This window comes from Atractosteus spatula, assembly GCF_055471065.1.
Source record: "Atractosteus spatula isolate fAtrSpa1 chromosome 26 unlocalized genomic scaffold, fAtrSpa1.hap1 SUPER_26_unloc_1, whole genome shotgun sequence".
Taxonomy (NCBI): domain Eukaryota; kingdom Metazoa; phylum Chordata; class Actinopteri; order Semionotiformes; family Lepisosteidae; genus Atractosteus; species Atractosteus spatula.
In genome coordinates, this window is record NW_028296644.1 from 2,882,814 (window position 1) to 2,901,071 (window position 18,258).

Sequence of the window (18,258 nt, forward strand, 5' to 3'; positions counted from 1 at the left end):
CGGAGCTCAGTATTGCACAATGACTGTATAGCACCAATTGTGTCTGCGTTCATAACTTAGTGTTTAAAATTAAACAACGTAAATCATTTTCTTTGACTTCTAAGTCCCTTAATTATCATTAAGCACAGGTTTCTTTTTTGATACCATCGTTAGACAAAGCAGGAATTTATTGTACTTTCTAATGACATTACACGTGGAAAGATTACAGATTACAGATTTTAATTGTCTTTAATTTTGTTATACATTTTGCATATGCATACACCACAAAACTATTTTCGATTGTATTTCTGAATGCTATGTATAAAAAAAACTTGCAGCTTAATTAATGATTCTAAGATGATCACGAGGAAGTGTATTGCATGTCTAATGGTCTAACCCCATTTTCCCCATTTTGATTAAAATCGCAAATGCGTTTTTAATTAAATGCCTTTATTGATTCACAATCTGACAATGCAATGTAAACCGTTATCTTTGCATTCTAAGTCCCTTAATTCACTTTAAGCATATCTTTCTCACTAGATTTATTTGTCATACCATTTATTTCGTTAAACAAAGCAGAAGTGTATACTACTTCCTCATGGGATCAAATGTGGAAAGATTAGAGTGTAATCTTTTTTGTTTTTTAAATACATTTTAGAAAAGTTTCTTTTATACAAAAAAGTTGCATTCAATACCACTCGATAGTTATATTAATAGAGATAAGCTCTCTATTAAAGCTCAGATCAAAGATCAAACAGCAATATCTCATACACTGGGACTGATCTGTGATCTGTGATACGTGGTTGAGTGTGAATTGTGGCGCTTTAGCAGGCTTGCTGGTGTCTGTGTGGTTTGGCTGGCTGGCTGTGCTGAAAAATAAAAACCGGTTTACCAACTCTTAAGCATACTGTAGTTTTTGTTAGACCATTAGACATGCAATACACTTCCTCGTGATCATCTTAGAATCTTTGAGTAAGCTGCAAGTTTTTCTTATTTTTAATTATACATTTTAAACACTTTAATCTTGAAAACGCAACACACATTCCATACAGATACAGTACAATCACATTCTCCTGTCTTCCCATGGTGTAAAATGAATTAGCAGGTTATTGAGATAACAATGCAGTGCCCACACTGGGGTAAAGTTAGCTTGAAGTTCGAAAATGATTTTGGCACACCTGTAGCTTTTTCATGAAACCTCCTGAAGTTATGAAAACACTTGCTGTGTGTACAAAGTACATTGTGACTGTTTTCACAGCCTTCACTATGTCATTTGTAAGCCATTTTTTTTAACACGCTCGAATATTCTTTTGTTCATATCTTCTGAAGGGAAACACAGAATGCCTTCAAACCAAATGCATTTTAAAGACCACAACTTGTGAAAATTTTCACAGCTTGCACATAAAACTATCGGTGAGCTAATTCTCTTTTTTTAAACCTCTGGTTTTTCATCAATGCGTAATTATGCACTAAATGAAACCCGAAGGGATCACTGTGTACACACGTTCACAACACGAGAAATGCTGCTCAATACGGCTTCGTGCGAAAAACCCATATATCACCATAGGAAGCATAACAACGCAGCCTCCAATTACCCAGACTGTAAGCACAGGAATAATGCTTTGTTTGATTTCTGAAACCCTTTCTTTATGTTCTGTTTTCATTCAGGTAAGGGTCAACTATATACACCATACTACTGACAGCAGGAAAATTCCTATACTTTACTCAGCAGCGTCTTAAAAACAGCACCCATGGTGTTCAAACTGATTTTTTTTACACTGAAGACTGACACAGCTTCGCATTGTGAATCTGTTTTTTGTAAGAAAGCGTGTCCATGGGGGGGAGGTGGTGTGTCTGTCATTGGAAGACTTGCCCTGTTCTACTTTGAAAATACCTGTGAAACTGGTTTGTTTACAAACAATGTAGACACAGAGAGTCAGACAGTGGAGTGAAATTTGGCACCGGCAGCACTCCCGGGGGGGAGAGAGAGAGAGAGATGCATGTGAAAACTGCGCAGCGCCTGGCGAATGCACAATATTGATGTAGGGCTTTCGGGTTCATGTGGATTTGCGCCCTACACGTTGTGGTACTGCTGTGTACATACAGTATGAACATGTTGTGATATTTAGAAATATAAAAAAGTCAGTAGAGTGTCCATCATTTTGCTATTGCTATTTTAGTTTTTCAAATAAATGTTTGTTAGAAGACAACTCATGGCAAAAGCTGGACTTGAACACCCAACCTCTCACGTATAAGTCAGTCACTTAAACCATCACACCAATGATACATTCACATGACAGCCCCTGGAACAGCCACACACATATACTACTGTTTGTGTTACAGTGCATGATATAATTATATTGTTATTATTTTCTTTAGATACGCAATTCCATATGATATTCCCTATTAATCAAATTCTAAAAGTATGCTTTGTTTACTCCGATAATGAGCGTATTCACAGAAAAGGTTAAAACGATCACTTTTCACAAAGTATATAAACATACAGTAATATGGTCAGAAGGAGCATGTAAAAACGTTCCCGAAATAACCACATGTAAGACTTTGATGCTTAAAATGTTTAGGGAGAAATGGCATACTGGTGTGCATTTTTTTCTTTAAACTACCAATACCAGCAATATACAGTTTACATAATATGTTTATGTTCCTAAATTAATATCGTTTATGAGCATGTGAAAAGCATGGTGAATCGGAGATTCTCAAAACTTACTTTGTATGATTGGAAACAAATACGTGATCGGATCAACGAAAAGCTGTGGTGTTACTTTTTGTCAATGAAAAAATAGTCTTTTCGTTTACAAAGACGGTTACAAAGAATGTGGACCAGGGTAATACTTTGAGTTTAGAGCTTGTCCAAGGTCATTCATTATTAATACTATTAGTAATATCTTCGGTAAAGACCTTGATGTTTAAAATATTTCTGCATACTTAAAGTATTTATGATAAAGGTAGATTGTGTACTTTTGCCCAACTGAGGAATCTTGCTTTCATAAAATACAGATGCAGCCATTCAAAGTGCGCGGCACAGACACATACCGCGGGTAATTGGCTACATCATCGTCCGTCATACCGCGGTACGTGATTAGATGACCGACAGGGGCACTCGTGGTGCGTTGGTTGGTTGTAGAAAGATTTAAATGTCTTTACTGTGCCCGTTTTAGTATTGAATATTTATATGGAATTTTGCCACTGAAGGGAAATCTTAGTAGCTGAGCATAAAAAGAATAGGAGCATAACGCGTGTGAAGGCCATAAACGATATCAATTTTGGAACATAAACATACAGTATTACAGTATATGGCTGGTCTCGGTACTTTAAAGAAAAAATACACACCAGTATTCCATTTCTCCCTAAACATTTTAAGCATCGAAGTCTTTAACTAACGTGAATTAACGTGTATAAAAAGTGGTAGTTTTAAACTTTTCTGCAAATATAATATGGAATCGCGTATCTAAAGAAATTAATAACGATATAATTATATTCATATACTGCAACACAATAGTACACGCTGTACAATGTCTGTTGATACTGTATTTGTAGGGCTGTTTCACCACTCCTCATGTGACCTTGCAGGTGTTTCTATGGTCTATGTTCTCCACTTCTGAACCACAGGTTGGGTGTTCAAATCTAGTTGACACTACAACTTTTCTTTTAACAAACATTTCTTTAAAAAAATAAAATAGCAATATTATGGACAATCAATTGACTTTTTATATTTCTAAATATCGCAACATGTTCGAATTTAAATCATTTTTAATAACAATGAATAGTCACCTTCTTTCCTTCTGACAACGGTCCCTGCTTCTGCTTCCTGCTTCTATTGTGTGTGGGGGGGGATCCCTTTAGATCTCCCTTCAGATTTAAAAAGTTATTAATTATATCTTTGGTGTTGCATCTTCCCAATGTAGCTGATCTTTTGCTGCCTGGGTAAACTATCACAAAGCTTTAGAGAACTTAACATTTCTATTATCAACAAATTGTGAATACGACATTTACATTGGTGTTATTAATTTTTTCACTTGAGTGTGTAGAGGAGTGTCAGCTGTCAATGAGAGCAGACCCCCCTCTTAGGCTGGGTAAACGATTTTTTTTAATTTTTAAAAAAGAAATAAAAAAAATTGATATAATGGTATAAACATTTACTGCAATGCATTTACTTTGGTGGGTAGCCACGTCAGCTTGCAACATTTTGGCTGTGAATCCTTCTTCAGGTGTGAGGGTCTTCAACTCAAAATGAAATGCTTGAAGTTTGTAATGTACAGATGCAGCCATTCAAAATGTGTGGGGCACGCCACGGTACAACGCGGTGGGCGTATCGCATCAAAACGCGGTATGACGCATTTGACATCATACAGGAAATTACCATATATAAATGAGATTATGTTAATAGTATCCGGAATCACTTTGTAAAACTGCCAGGAAAACGAAAATACTTTATTTTTTCATTGACAAAAAGTAACACCACAGCATTTCGTTGATCTAACTAACAAGGACAGAACATTAGCTAGCCAATATGATAAAGGAATAAATTACTTTTTTTGTTCATTTCTTTAGCACATTTGTGCAAGCACTTGGAAACTGTCCAATCCCTAGTTCGTCAGGCATTTTCTTTTACTATAACAGACATAAAACTCCCTTGCTTTTAACAGAGCGTTTCATAATATCTAACAACGAAAATAATTTAAACTGTGACACTTACCATTCAACCAGAGCTCAAAAGATCACAAGGATCCTCAAGAGCACAACAAAGATTGCATTAAAAGATACGTGTATCAGATACATGAGAATCCAAGCTTTTTTATTTACGTGTTCTTATCTAAGCTAAGAAGTAGTCTTTAAAATTCATCACACAGTAAAAAGTCAAATTTCTGGGGAGTGCGTATACCAGAGATTATGGCACCGCTTCAGAAGGGTGTCAGCCAGTCTGATTCCAGGACAGGAATGATCTGTTTTATAATCGAAAATATAATATGGAATCACATATCTAAAGAAATTAATAATGATATTAATTTAAGGATCTAAATATCTCAATCTATGTATCTATATAGCTGGTAGTATTACTGTATTTCACTTTCTTTGTAAACACGTTTTGTTAACACCCGAATCGCAGGTGGATTCTGTTTTTTGGTCTGTTATGGTCTGAAGCTCAAATCCTGCTTAACTAAAAATTAGACACAAGAAGAGAATTATTGGACAATGTTGTGAGGCTCTGGAGGAATTTCTCTGTAAACTGAAGAGTTATAGAGGAGACAGGTTGTGTATCGCTTCTTTTGACACTTGTAAAAAAAACATTCCAATGTTAATGCGACACGGAAGATATTGTGGTGTATTGGTTGTTAGTGAAAAGATTTAATCATTTAATCTCTTTACTGTGCACATTTTAACCTGCTTAGTATTTTTATTTATATGGAATTTTACCACTAAAGGGAAATTTTAGAAGCTAAGCATAAAACGCAGAGGAGCATAAACAATATTAATTTAGGAACATAAATATCTTACGTAAACTGCATGTTGCTGGTATTGGTATTTTAAAGAAAAAATACACACCAATATTCCATTTCTCCCTAAACATTTTAAGCATCAAAGTCTTACGTGGTTGACCTGCCGACCATATTACTGGAATATCTGTATTGCTGTTTCAGTAGATGTCATAGGACTTACCTTGGTGGCGAGATGGCTTAAGTGACTGATTTACAATATAAAAGTGAAGGCAGGAGTGCAAATCCAGCAATCACTGTGAGTTTTCTTTTAACCAAAACACTTCTTTGAAAAACTAAAATAGCAAATATTATGGACACTACAGTATATTGACATTTTTTATATTTCAAAAATACTCCAATGTAACTGCTGGTGCAGGAACAGCACATTTTTCAAAACGTGTTTTTCAGCCGAGATAAACGCGTTTTTGCAAACTTTGGACTACCAATATATCTGCTGGGCTCAAAAGAGCAAACTGAGTCAACTCTTAGCCCAACAGTGTAGAAGTTGTCAAAACGTCTTTTTCAGCCGAGATTGACACGTTTTTGCAACTTTGGGCACTCCAATGTAACTGCTGGGGCAGGAACAGCAAATTTTTCAAAACGTGTTTTTCGGCCGAAATAAACGTGTTTTTAAAAACTTTGAAATCCCAGTGTATCTGCTTGGCTCAGAAAAGCACACTGAGTCAGCTCTTAGCCCCACTGTGCAGATGTTGTCAAAATGTTTTCAGCCGAGATAAACACGTTTTTTCAGCCTTGAGCACCCATATGTAACTGCTGAGGTCAGAAGAGCACTCTTGTCAAAACGTGTTTTTCAGCCCGAGATAAACGCTTTTTTCAATCTGGAGCATCCCAATGTAACTGCTGCGCTCAGAAGAGCACACTGGGTCAGTTCTTAGCCCCACTGTGCAGAAGTTGTAAAAATGTGTTTTTCAGCTGAGATAAATGCATTTTTGCAACCTTGAGCACCCCAACGTAACTGCTGAGGTCTGAAGAGCACTCTTGTCAAAACGTGTTTTTCAGTCGAGATAAATGCCTTTTTCAATCTGGAGCAAACCAATGTAACTCCTGGGCTCAGAAGAGCACACTGAGTCAGCTCTTAGCCCCATTGTGCAGAAGTTGTCAAAACGTGTTTTTCAGCCCAAGATAAACGCCTTTTTCAATCTGGAGCAAACCAATGTAACTCCTGGGCTCAGAAGAGCACACTGAGTCAGCTCTTAGCCCCATTGTGCAGAAGTTGTCAAAACGTGTTTTTCAGCCCAAGATAAACGCGTTTTTCAATCTGGAGCTTCCCAATGTAACTGCTGGGCTCAGAAGAGCACACTGAGTCAGTACTTAGCCCCACTGTGCAGAAGATGTCAAAACGTGTTTTTCAGCTCGAGATAAACGCGTTTTTCAGTGTGGAGCATCCCAATGTAACTGCTGGGCTCGGAAGAGCACACTGAGTCAGCTCTTAGCTCCACTGTGCAGAAGATGTCAAAATGTGTTTTTCAGCTCGAGATCAACGCGTTTTTTCAGCATTGAGCACCCCAATTTAACTGCTGGGCTCAAAAGAGCAAACTGAGTCAGCTGTAAGCCCCATTGTGCAGAAGTTCTCAAAACCTGTTTTTCAGTTCGAGATAAACGCGTTTTTCAATCTAGAGCATCCCAATGTAACTGTTGGGCTCAGAAGAGCACACTGAGTCAGCTTTTAGTCCCATTGTGCAGAAGTTGTCAAAACCAGTTTCTCAGCTCGAGATAAACGCGTTTTTCAATCTGGAGCTTCCCAATGTAACTGCTGGGCTCAGAAGAGCACACTGAGTCAGCTCTTAGCCCCACTGTGCAGAAGTTGTCAAAACGTGTTTTTCAGCCCGAGATAAACGCTTTTTTCAATCTGGAGCATCCCAATGTAACTACTGGGCTCAGAAGAGCACACTGAGTCAGCTGTTAGCCCCACAGTTCAGAAGTTGTCAAAACGTGTTTTTCAGCCGAGATAAACGTGTTTTTGAAACCTTGAGCACCCCAATGTTACTGCTTGGCTAAGAAGAGCACACTCAGTCATCTCTTAGCCCCACAGTGCAGAAATTGTCAAAACGTGTTTTTCAGCTGAGATGAACGCATTTTTGCTATCTTGAGCACCAAAATGTAACTGCTGAGGTCAGAAGAGCAAACTCAGTCAGCTGTTAGCCCCACAGTGCAGAAGTTGACAAAACGTGTTTTTCAGCTGAGAGAAACGCATTTTTGCAAACTTTGGAATCCCAATGTATGTGCTGTGCTCAAAAGAACACACCGAGTCTGCTCTTAGTCCCACTGTGCAGAAGTTGTCAAAATGTGTTTTTCACAAGAAATAAACACGTTTTTGTAACTTTGGGCACTCAAATGTAACTGCTGGGGCAGGAACAGCACATTTTTCAAAACTTATTTTTCAGCGGAAAGGAACGCGTTTTTGCAAACTTTGAAATCCCAAAGTAACTGCTTAGTTAAGAAGAGCACACTGATTCAGCACTTAGCCCCACTGTGCAGAAGTTGTCAAAAGATGTTTTTCAGCCGAGATAAACGTGTTTTTGAAACATTGCGCACCCCAATTTAACTGCTGGGCTCAGAAGAACAAACTGAGTCAGCTGTTAGCCCAACAGTTCAGAAGTTGTCAAAACGTGTTTTTCAGCCGAGATGAACGCGTATTTGCAACCCTGAGCATCCAATGTAACTCCTTGGCAATGAAGAGGTCACTGAGTCAGCTCTTAGCCTCACATTGTAGAAGTCGTCAAAACGTGTTTTTCAGCCGAGAAGAACGCATTTTTGCAATCTTGAGCACCCCAATGTAACTACTAAGGTCAGAAGAGCAAACTGAGTCAGCTGGTAGCCCCACAGTTCAGAAGTTGTCAAAACGTGTTTTTCAGCCGAGATAAACGCGTTTTTGAAACCTTGAGCACCCCAATGTTACTGCTTAGCTAAGAAGAGCACACTCAGTCGTCTCTTAGTCCCACATTGCAGAAGTTGTCAAAATGTGATTTTCAGCCGAGATAATGCGTTTTTGCAAACTTTTCAATCCCAATGTAACTGCTGGGCTCAGAAGAGCACACTGAGTCAGCTCTTAGCCCCATTGTGCAGAAGTTGTCAAAACGTGTTTTTCAGCGCAAGATAAACGCCTTTTTCAATCTGGAGCAAACCAATGTAACTCCTGGGCTCAGAAGAGCACACTGAGTCAGCTCTTAGCCCCATTGTGCAGAAGTTGTCAAAACGTGTTTTTCAGCCCAAGATAAATGCATTTTTCAATCTGGAGCTTCCCAGTGTAACTGCTGGGCTCAGAAGAGCACACTGAGTCAGTACTTAGCCCCACTGTGCAGAAGATGTCAAAACGTGTTTTTCAGCTCGCGATAAACGCGTTTTTCAGTGTGGAGCATCCCAATGTAACTGCTGGGCTCGGAAGAGCACACTGAGTCAGCTCTTAGCCCCACTGTGCAGAAGATGTCAAAACGTGTTTTTCAGCTCAAGATAAACGCGTTTTTCAATATGAAGCTCTCCAATGTAACTGCTGGGCTAAGAAGAGCACACTGAGTCAGTACTTAGTCCCATTGTGCAGAAGTTGTCAAAACCTGTTTTTCAGCTCGAGATAAACTCGTTTTTCAATCTAGAGCATCCCAATGTAACTGCTTGGCTCAGAAGAGCACACTGAGTCAGCTCTTAGCCCCACTATGCAGAAGTTTTCAAAATGTGTTTTTCAGCCTGAGATAAATGCTTTTTTCAATCTGGAGCTTCCCAATGTAACTCCTGGGCTCAGACGAACTCACTGAGTCAGCTCTTAGCCCCATTGTGCAGAAGTTGTCAAAATGTGTTTTTCAGCCCAAGATAAATGCATTTTTCAATCTGGAGATTCCCAAAGTAACTGCTGGGCTCAGAAGAGCACACTGAGTCAGTACTTAGCCCCATTGTGCAGAAGTTGTCAAAATGTGTTTTTCAGCTCAAGATAAACGCGTCTTTCCATATGAAGCTCTCCAATGTAACTGGTGGGCTCAGAAGAGCACACTGAGTCAGTACTTAGTCCCATTGTGCAGAAGTTGTCAAAACCTGTTTTTCAGTCTGAGATAAACGCGTTTTTCAATCTAGAGCATCCCAATGTAACTGTTGGGCTCAGAAGAGCACACTGAGTCAGCTCTTAGCCCCATTGTGCAGAAGTTGTCAAAACGTGTTTTTCAGATCGAGATGAACGCCTATTTCAATCTGGAGCATCCCAATGTAACTGCTGGGCTCAGAAGAGCACACTAAGTCAGCTCTTAGCCCCATTGTGCAGAAGTTGTCAAAACGTATTTTTCAGATCGAGATGAACGTCTTTTTCAATCTGGAGCATCCCAATGTAACTGCTGGGCTCGGAAGATCACACTGAATCAGCTTTTAGTCCCATTGTGCAGAAGTTGTCAAAAGCAGTTTCTCAGCCTGAGATAAACGCCTTTTTCAACCTGGAGTGTCCCAATGTAACTGCTGGGCTCAGAAGAGCACACTGAGTCAGCTCTTAGCCCCACTGTGCAGAAGTTGTCAAAACGTGTTTTTCAGCCCAAGATAAACGCGTTTTTCAATCTGGAGCTTCCCAATGTAACTGCTGGGTTCAGAAGAGCACACTGAGTCAGTACTTAGCCCCACTGTGCAGAAGTTGTCAAAATGTGTTTTTCAGCCCGAGATAAACGCCTTTTTTCAACCTGGAGCGTCCCAATGTAACTGCTTGGCTCAGAAGAGCACACTGAGTCAGCTCTTAGCCCCACTGTGCAGAAGTTTTCAAAATGTGTTTTTCAGCCTGAGATAAATGCTTTTTTGAATCTGGAGCATCCCAATGTAACTGCTGGGCTCAGAGGAGCTCACTGAGTCAGCTCTTAGCCCCATTGTGCAGAAGTTGTCAAAACGTATTTTTCAGATCGAGATGAACGTCTTTTTCAATCTGGAGAATCCCAATGTAACTGCTGGGCTCGGAAGATCACACTGAGTCAGCTCTTAGCCCCATTGTGCAGAAGTTGTCAAAACGTATTTTTCAGATCGAGATGAACGCCTTTTTCAACCTGGAGCATCCCAATGTTACTGCTGGGCTCAGAAGAGCACACTGAGTCAGTACTTAGCCCCACTGTGCAGAAGTTGTCTAAATGTATTTTTTAGACCAAGATAAATGCGTTTTTCAATATGAAGCTTCCCAATGTAACTGCTGGGCACAGAAGAGCACAGTGAGTCAGCTCTTAGCCCCATTGTGCAGAAGTTGTCAAAACGTGTTTTTCAGCCCAAGATAAACGCGTTTTTCAATCTGGAGCAAACCAATGTAACTCCTGGGCTCTGAAGAGCACAATGAATCAGCTTTTAGCCCGACTGTGCAGAAGTTGTCAAAATCAGTTTTTCAGCCCAAGATGAACGCGTTTTTCAATCTGGAGCATCCCAATGGAACTGCTGGGCTCAGAAGAGCACACTGAGTCAGTACTTCTCCCCACTGTGCAGAAGATGTCAAAACGTGTTTTTCAGCTCGAGATAAACGCGTTTTTCAGTGTAGAGCTTCCCAATGTAACTGCTGGGCTCAGAAGAGCAAACTGAGTCAACTGTAAGCCCTACTGTGCAGAAGTTGTCAAAACGTGTTTTTCAGCCGAGATAAAGCGTTTTTGCAACCTTGAGCACCCCAACGTAAATGCTAATGTCAGAAGAGCAAACTGAGTCAGCTGTTAGCCCCACAGTTCAGAAGTTGTCAGAACGTGTTTTTCAGCCGAGATAAACGCGTATTTGCAACCTTGAGCATCCAATGTAACTGCTTGGCAATGAAGAGGTCACTGAGTCAGCTCTTAGCCCCACATTGTAGAAGTTGTCAAAACGTGTTTTTCAGCCGAGATGAATGCATTTTTGCAATCTTGAGCACCCCAATGTAACTACTAAGGTCAGAAGAGCAAACTGAGTCAGCTGTTAGCCCCACAGTTCAGAAGTTGTCAAAACGTGTTGTTTTCAGTCAAGATAAACGCGTTTTTGAAACCTTGAGCACCCCAATGTTACTGCTTGGCTAAGAAGAGCACTTTCAGTCATCTCTTAGCCCCACATTGTAGAAGTTGTCAAAACGTGATTTTCGGCCGAGATAATGCGTTTTTGCAAACTTTTGAATCCCAATGTAACTGCTGGGCTCAGAAGAGCCCTCTGAGTCAGCTCTTAGCCCTGTTGTGCAGAAGTTGTCAAAACGTATTTTTCAGATCGAGATGAACGCCTTTTTCAATCTGGAGCATCCCAATGTAACTGCTGGGCTCAGAAGAGCCCACTGAGTCAGCTCTTAGCCCTGTTGTGCAGAAGTTGTCAAAACGTATTTTTCAGAACGAGATGAACGCCTTTTTCAATCTGGAGCATCCCAATGTAACTGCTGGGCTCAGAAGATCACACTGAATCAGCTTTTAGTCCCATTGTGCAGAAGTTGTCAAAACCAGTTTCTCAGCCAGAGATAAACGCCTTTTTCAACCTGGAGCGTCCCAATGTAACTGCTGGGCTCAGAAGAGCACACTGAGTCAGTTCTTAGCCCCACTGTGCAGAAGTTTTCAAAATGTGTTTTTCAGCCTGAGATAAAAGCTTTTTTCAATCTGGAGCATCCCAATGTAACTCCTGGGCTCAGACGAACTCACTGAGTCAGCTCTTAGCCCCATTGTGCAGAAGTTGTCAAAACGTGTTTTTCAGCCCAAGATAAATGCATTTTTCAATCTGGAGCTTCCCAATGTAACTGCTGGGCTCAGAAGAGCACAATGAGTCAGTACTTAGCCACACTGTGCAGAAGTTGTCAAAATGTGTTTTTCAGCTCAAGATAAACGCGTCTTTCCATATGAAGCTCTCCAATGTAACTGGTGGGCTCAGAAGAGCACACTGAGTCAGTACTTAGTCCCATTGTGCAGAAGTTGTCAAAACCTGTTTTTCAGTCTGAGATAAACGCGTTTTTCAATCTAGAGCATCCCAATGTAACTGTTGGGCTCAGAAGAGCACACTGAGTCAGCTTTTAGTCCAATTGTGCAGAAGTTGTCAAAACCAGTTTCTCAGCTCGAGATAAATGCCTTTTTCAACCTGGAGCGTCCCAATGTAACTGCTGGGCTCAGAAGAGCACACTGAGTCAGCTCTTAGCCCCATTGTGCAGAAGTTGTCAAAATGTGTTTTTCAGATCGAGATGAACGCCTATTTCAATCTGGAGCATCCCAATGTAACTGCTGGGCTCAGAAGAGCACACTAAGTCAGCTCTTAGCCCCATTGTGCAGAAGTTGTCAAAACGTATTTTTCAGATCGAGATGAACGTCTATTTCAATCTGGAGCATCCCAATGTAACTGCTGGGCTCGGAAGATCACACTGAATCAGCTTTTAGTCCCATTGTGCAGAAGTTGTCAAAAGCAGTTTCTCAGCCTGAGATAAACGCCTTTTTCAACCTGGAGCGTCCCAATGTAACTGCTGGGCTCAGAAGAGCACACTGAGTCAGCTCTTAGCCCCACTGTGCAGAAGTTGTCAAAATGTGTTTTTCAGCCCGAGATAAACGCCTTTTTCAACCTGGAGCGTCCCAATGTAACTGCTTGGCTCAGAAGAGCACACTGAGTCAGCTCTTAGCCCCATTGTGCAGAAGTTGTCAAAACGTATTTTTCAGATCGAGATGAATGTCTTTTTCAAACTGGAGCATCCCAATGTAACTGCTGGGCTCAGAAGAGCACACTGAGTCAGCTCTTAGCCCCATTGTGCAGAAGTTGTCAAAACGTATTTTTCAGATCGAGATGAACGTCTTTTTCAATCCGGAGCATCCCAATGTAACTGCTGGGCTCGGAAGACCACACTGAATCAGCTTTTAGTCCCATTGTGCAGAAGTTGTCAAAAGCAGTTTCTCAGCCTGAGATAAACGCATTTTTCAACCTGGAGCGTCCCAATGTAACTGCTGGGCTCAGAAGAGCACACTGAGTCAGCTCTAAGCCCCATCGTGCAGAAGTTGTCAAAACGTGTTTTTCAGCCCAAGATAAATGCATTTTTCAATCTGGAGCTTCCCAATGTAACTGCTGGGCTCAGAAGAGCACACTGAGTCAGTACTTAGCCCCACTGTGCAGAAGTTGTCAAAATGTGTTTTTCAGCTCAAGATAAACGCGTCTTTCCATATGAAGCTCTCCAATGTAACTGGTGGGCTCAGAAGAGCACACTGAGTCAGTACTTAGTCCCATTGTGCAGAAGTTGTCAAAACCTGTTTTTCAGTCTGAGATAAACGCGTTTTTCAATCTAGAGCATCCCAATGTAACTGTTGGGCTCAGAAGAGCACACTGAGTCAGCTCTTAGCCCCATTGTGCAGAAGTTGTCAAAACGTGTTTTTCAGATCGAGATGAACGCCTATTTCAATCTGGAGCATCCCAATGTAACTGCTGGGCTCAGAAGAGCACACTAAGTCAGCTCTTAGCCCCATTGTGCAGAAGTTGTCAAAACGTATTTTTCAGATCGAGATGAACGTCTTTTTCAATCTGGAGCATCCCAATGTAACTGCTGGGCTCGGAAGATCACACTGAATCAGCTTTTAGTCCCATTGTGCAGAAGTTGTCAAAAGCAGTTTCTCAGCCTGAGATAAACGCCTTTTTCAACCTGGAGTGTCCCAATGTAACTGCTGGGCTCAGAAGAGCACACTGAGTCAGCTCTTAGCCCCACTGTGCAGAAGTTGTCAAAACGTGTTTTTCAGCCCAAGATAAACGCGTTTTTCAATCTGGAGCTTCCCAATGTAACTGCTGGGTTCAGAAGAGCACACTGAGTCAGTACTTAGCCCCACTGTGCAGAAGTTGTCAAAATGTGTTTTTCAGCCCGAGATAAACGCCTTTTTTCAACCTGGAGCGTCCCAATGTAACTGCTTGGCTCAGAAGAGCACACTGAGTCAGCTCTTAGCCCCACTGTGCAGAAGTTTTCAAAATGTGTTTTTCAGCCTGAGATAAATGCTTTTTTGAATCTGGAGCATCCCAATGTAACTGCTGGGCTCAGAGGAGCTCACTGAGTCAGCTCTTAGCCCCATTGTGCAGAAGTTGTCAAAACGTATTTTTCAGATCGAGATGAACGTCTTTTTCAATCTGGAGAATCCCAATGTAACTGCTGGGCTCGGAAGATCACACTGAGTCAGCTCTTAGCCCCATTGTGCAGAAGTTGTCAAAACGTATTTTTCAGATCGAGATGAACGCCTTTTTCAACCTGGAGCATCCCAATGTTACTGCTGGGCTCAGAAGAGCACACTGAGTCAGTACTTAGCCCCACTGTGCAGAAGTTGTCTAAATGTATTTTTTAGACCAAGATAAATGCGTTTTTCAATATGAAGCTTCCCAATGTAACTGCTGGGCACAGAAGAGCACAGTGAGTCAGCTCTTAGCCCCATTGTGCAGAAGTTGTCAAAACGTGTTTTTCAGCCCAAGATAAACGCGTTTTTCAATCTGGAGCAAACCAATGTAACTCCTGGGCTCTGAAGAGCACAATGAATCAGCTTTTAGCCCGACTGTGCAGAAGTTGTCAAAATCAGTTTTTCAGCCCAAGATGAACGCGTTTTTCAATCTGGAGCATCCCAATGGAACTGCTGGGCTCAGAAGAGCACACTGAGTCAGTACTTCTCCCCACTGTGCAGAAGATGTCAAAACGTGTTTTTCAGCTCGAGATAAACGCGTTTTTCAGTGTAGAGCTTCCCAATGTAACTGCTGGGCTCAGAAGAGCAAACTGAGTCAACTGTAAGCCCTACTGTGCAGAAGTTGTCAAAACGTGTTTTTCAGCCGAGATAAAGCGTTTTTGCAACCTTGAGCACCCCAACGTAAATGCTAATGTCAGAAGAGCAAACTGAGTCAGCTGTTAGCCCCACAGTTCAGAAGTTGTCAGAACGTGTTTTTCAGCCGAGATAAACGCGTATTTGCAACCTTGAGCATCCAATGTAACTGCTTGGCAATGAAGAGGTCACTGAGTCAGCTCTTAGCCCCACATTGTAGAAGTTGTCAAAACGTGTTTTTCAGCCGAGATGAATGCATTTTTGCAATCTTGAGCACCCCAATGTAACTACTAAGGTCAGAAGAGCAAACTGAGTCAGCTGTTAGCCCCACAGTTCAGAAGTTGTCAAAACGTGTTGTTTTCAGTCAAGATAAACGCGTTTTTGAAACCTTGAGCACCCCAATGTTACTGCTTGGCTAAGAAGAGCACTTTCAGTCATCTCTTAGCCCCACATTGTAGAAGTTGTCAAAACGTGATTTTCGGCCGAGATAATGCGTTTTTGCAAACTTTTGAATCCCAATGTAACTGCTGGGCTCAGAAGAGCCCTCTGAGTCAGCTCTTAGCCCTGTTGTGCAGAAGTTGTCAAAACGTATTTTTCAGATCGAGATGAACGCCTTTTTCAATCTGGAGCATCCCAATGTAACTGCTGGGCTCAGAAGAGCCCACTGAGTCAGCTCTTAGCCCTGTTGTGCAGAAGTTGTCAAAACGTATTTTTCAGAACGAGATGAACGCCTTTTTCAATCTGGAGCATCCCAATGTAACTGCTGGGCTCAGAAGATCACACTGAATCAGCTTTTAGTCCCATTGTGCAGAAGTTGTCAAAACCAGTTTCTCAGCCAGAGATAAACGCCTTTTTCAACCTGGAGCGTCCCAATGTAACTGCTGGGCTCAGAAGAGCACACTGAGTCAGTTCTTAGCCCCACTGTGCAGAAGTTTTCAAAATGTGTTTTTCAGCCTGAGATAAAAGCTTTTTTCAATCTGGAGCATCCCAATGTAACTCCTGGGCTCAGACGAACTCACTGAGTCAGCTCTTAGCCCCATTGTGCAGAAGTTGTCAAAACGTGTTTTTCAGCCCAAGATAAATGCATTTTTCAATCTGGAGCTTCCCAATGTAACTGCTGGGCTCAGAAGAGCACAATGAGTCAGTACTTAGCCACACTGTGCAGAAGTTGTCAAAATGTGTTTTTCAGCTCAAGATAAACGCGTCTTTCCATATGAAGCTCTCCAATGTAACTGGTGGGCTCAGAAGAGCACACTGAGTCAGTACTTAGTCCCATTGTGCAGAAGTTGTCAAAACCTGTTTTTCAGTCTGAGATAAACGCGTTTTTCAATCTAGAGCATCCCAATGTAACTGTTGGGCTCAGAAGAGCACACTGAGTCAGCTTTTAGTCCAATTGTGCAGAAGTTGTCAAAACCAGTTTCTCAGCTCGAGATAAATGCCTTTTTCAACCTGGAGCGTCCCAATGTAACTGCTGGGCTCAGAAGAGCACACTGAGTCAGCTCTTAGTCCCATTGTGCAGAAGTTGTCAAAACCTGTTTTTCAGTCTGAGATAAACGCGTTTTTCAATCTAGAGCATCCCAATGTAACTGCTGGGCTCGGAAGATCACACTGAATCAGCTTTTAGTCCCATTGTGCAGAAGTTGTCAAAAGCAGTTTCTCAGCCTGAGATAAACGCCTTTTTCAACCTGGAGCGTCCCAATGTAACTGCTGGGCTCAGAAGAGCACACTGAGTCAGCTCTTAGCCCCACTGTGCAGAAGTTGTCAAAATGTGTTTTTCAGCCCGAGATAAACGCCTTTTTCAACCTGGAGCGTCCCAATGTAACTGCTTGGCTCAGAAGAGCACACTGAGTCAGCTCTTAGCCCCATTGTGCAGAAGTTGTCAAAACGTATTTTTCAGATCGAGATGAATGTCTTTTTCAAACTGGAGCATCCCAATGTAACTGCTGGGCTCAGAAGAGCACACTGAGTCAGCTCTTAGCCCCATTGTGCAGAAGTTGTCAAAACGTATTTTTCAGATCGAGATGAACGTCTTTTTCAATCCGGAGCATCCCAATGTAACTGCTGGGCTCGGAAGACCACACTGAATCAGCTTTTAGTCCCATTGTGCAGAAGTTGTCAAAAGCAGTTTCTCAGCCTGAGATAAACGCATTTTTCAACCTGGAGCGTCCCAATGTAACTGCTGGGCTCAGAAGAGCACACTGAGTCAGCTCTAAGCCCCATCGTGCAGAAGTTGTCAAAACGTGTTTTTCAGCCCAAGATAAATGCATTTTTCAATCTGGAGCTTCCCAATGTAACTGCTGGGCTCAGAAGAGCACACTGAGTCAGTACTTAGCCCCACTGTGCAGAAGTTGTCAAAATGTGTTTTTCAGCTCAAGATAAACGCGTTTTTCAATATGAAGCTCTCCAATGTAACTGCTGGGCTAAGAAGAGCACACTGAGTCAGTACTTAGTCCCATTGTGCAGAAGTTGTCAAAACCTGTTTTTCAGTTCGAGATAAACTCGTTTTTCAATCTAGAGCATCCCAATGTAACTGCTTGGCTCAGAAGAGCACACTGAGTCAGCTCTTAGCCCCAATATGCAGAAGTTTTCAAAATGTGTTTTTCAGCCTGAGATAAATGCTTTTTTCAATCTGGAGCATCCCAATGTAACTCCTGGGCTCAGACGAACTCACTGAGTCAGCTCTTAGCCCCATTGTGCAGAAGTTGTCAAAACGTGTTTTTCAGCCCAAGATAAATGCATTTTTCAATCTGGAGCTTCCCAATGTAACTGCTGGGCTCAGAAGAGCACACTGAGTCAGTACTTAGCCCCATTGTGCAGAAGTTGTCAAAATGTGTTTTTCAGCTCAAGATAAACGCGTCTTTCCATATGAAGCTCTCCAATGTAACTGGTGGGCTCAGAAGAGCACACTGAGTCAGTACTTAGTCCCATTGTGCAGAAGTTGTCAAAACCTGTTTTTCAGTCTGAGATAAACGCGTTTTTCAAATCTAGAGCATCCAAATGTAACTGTTGGGCTCAGAAGAGCACATTGAGTCAGCTTTTAGTCCCATTGTGCAGAAGTTGTCAAAACCAGT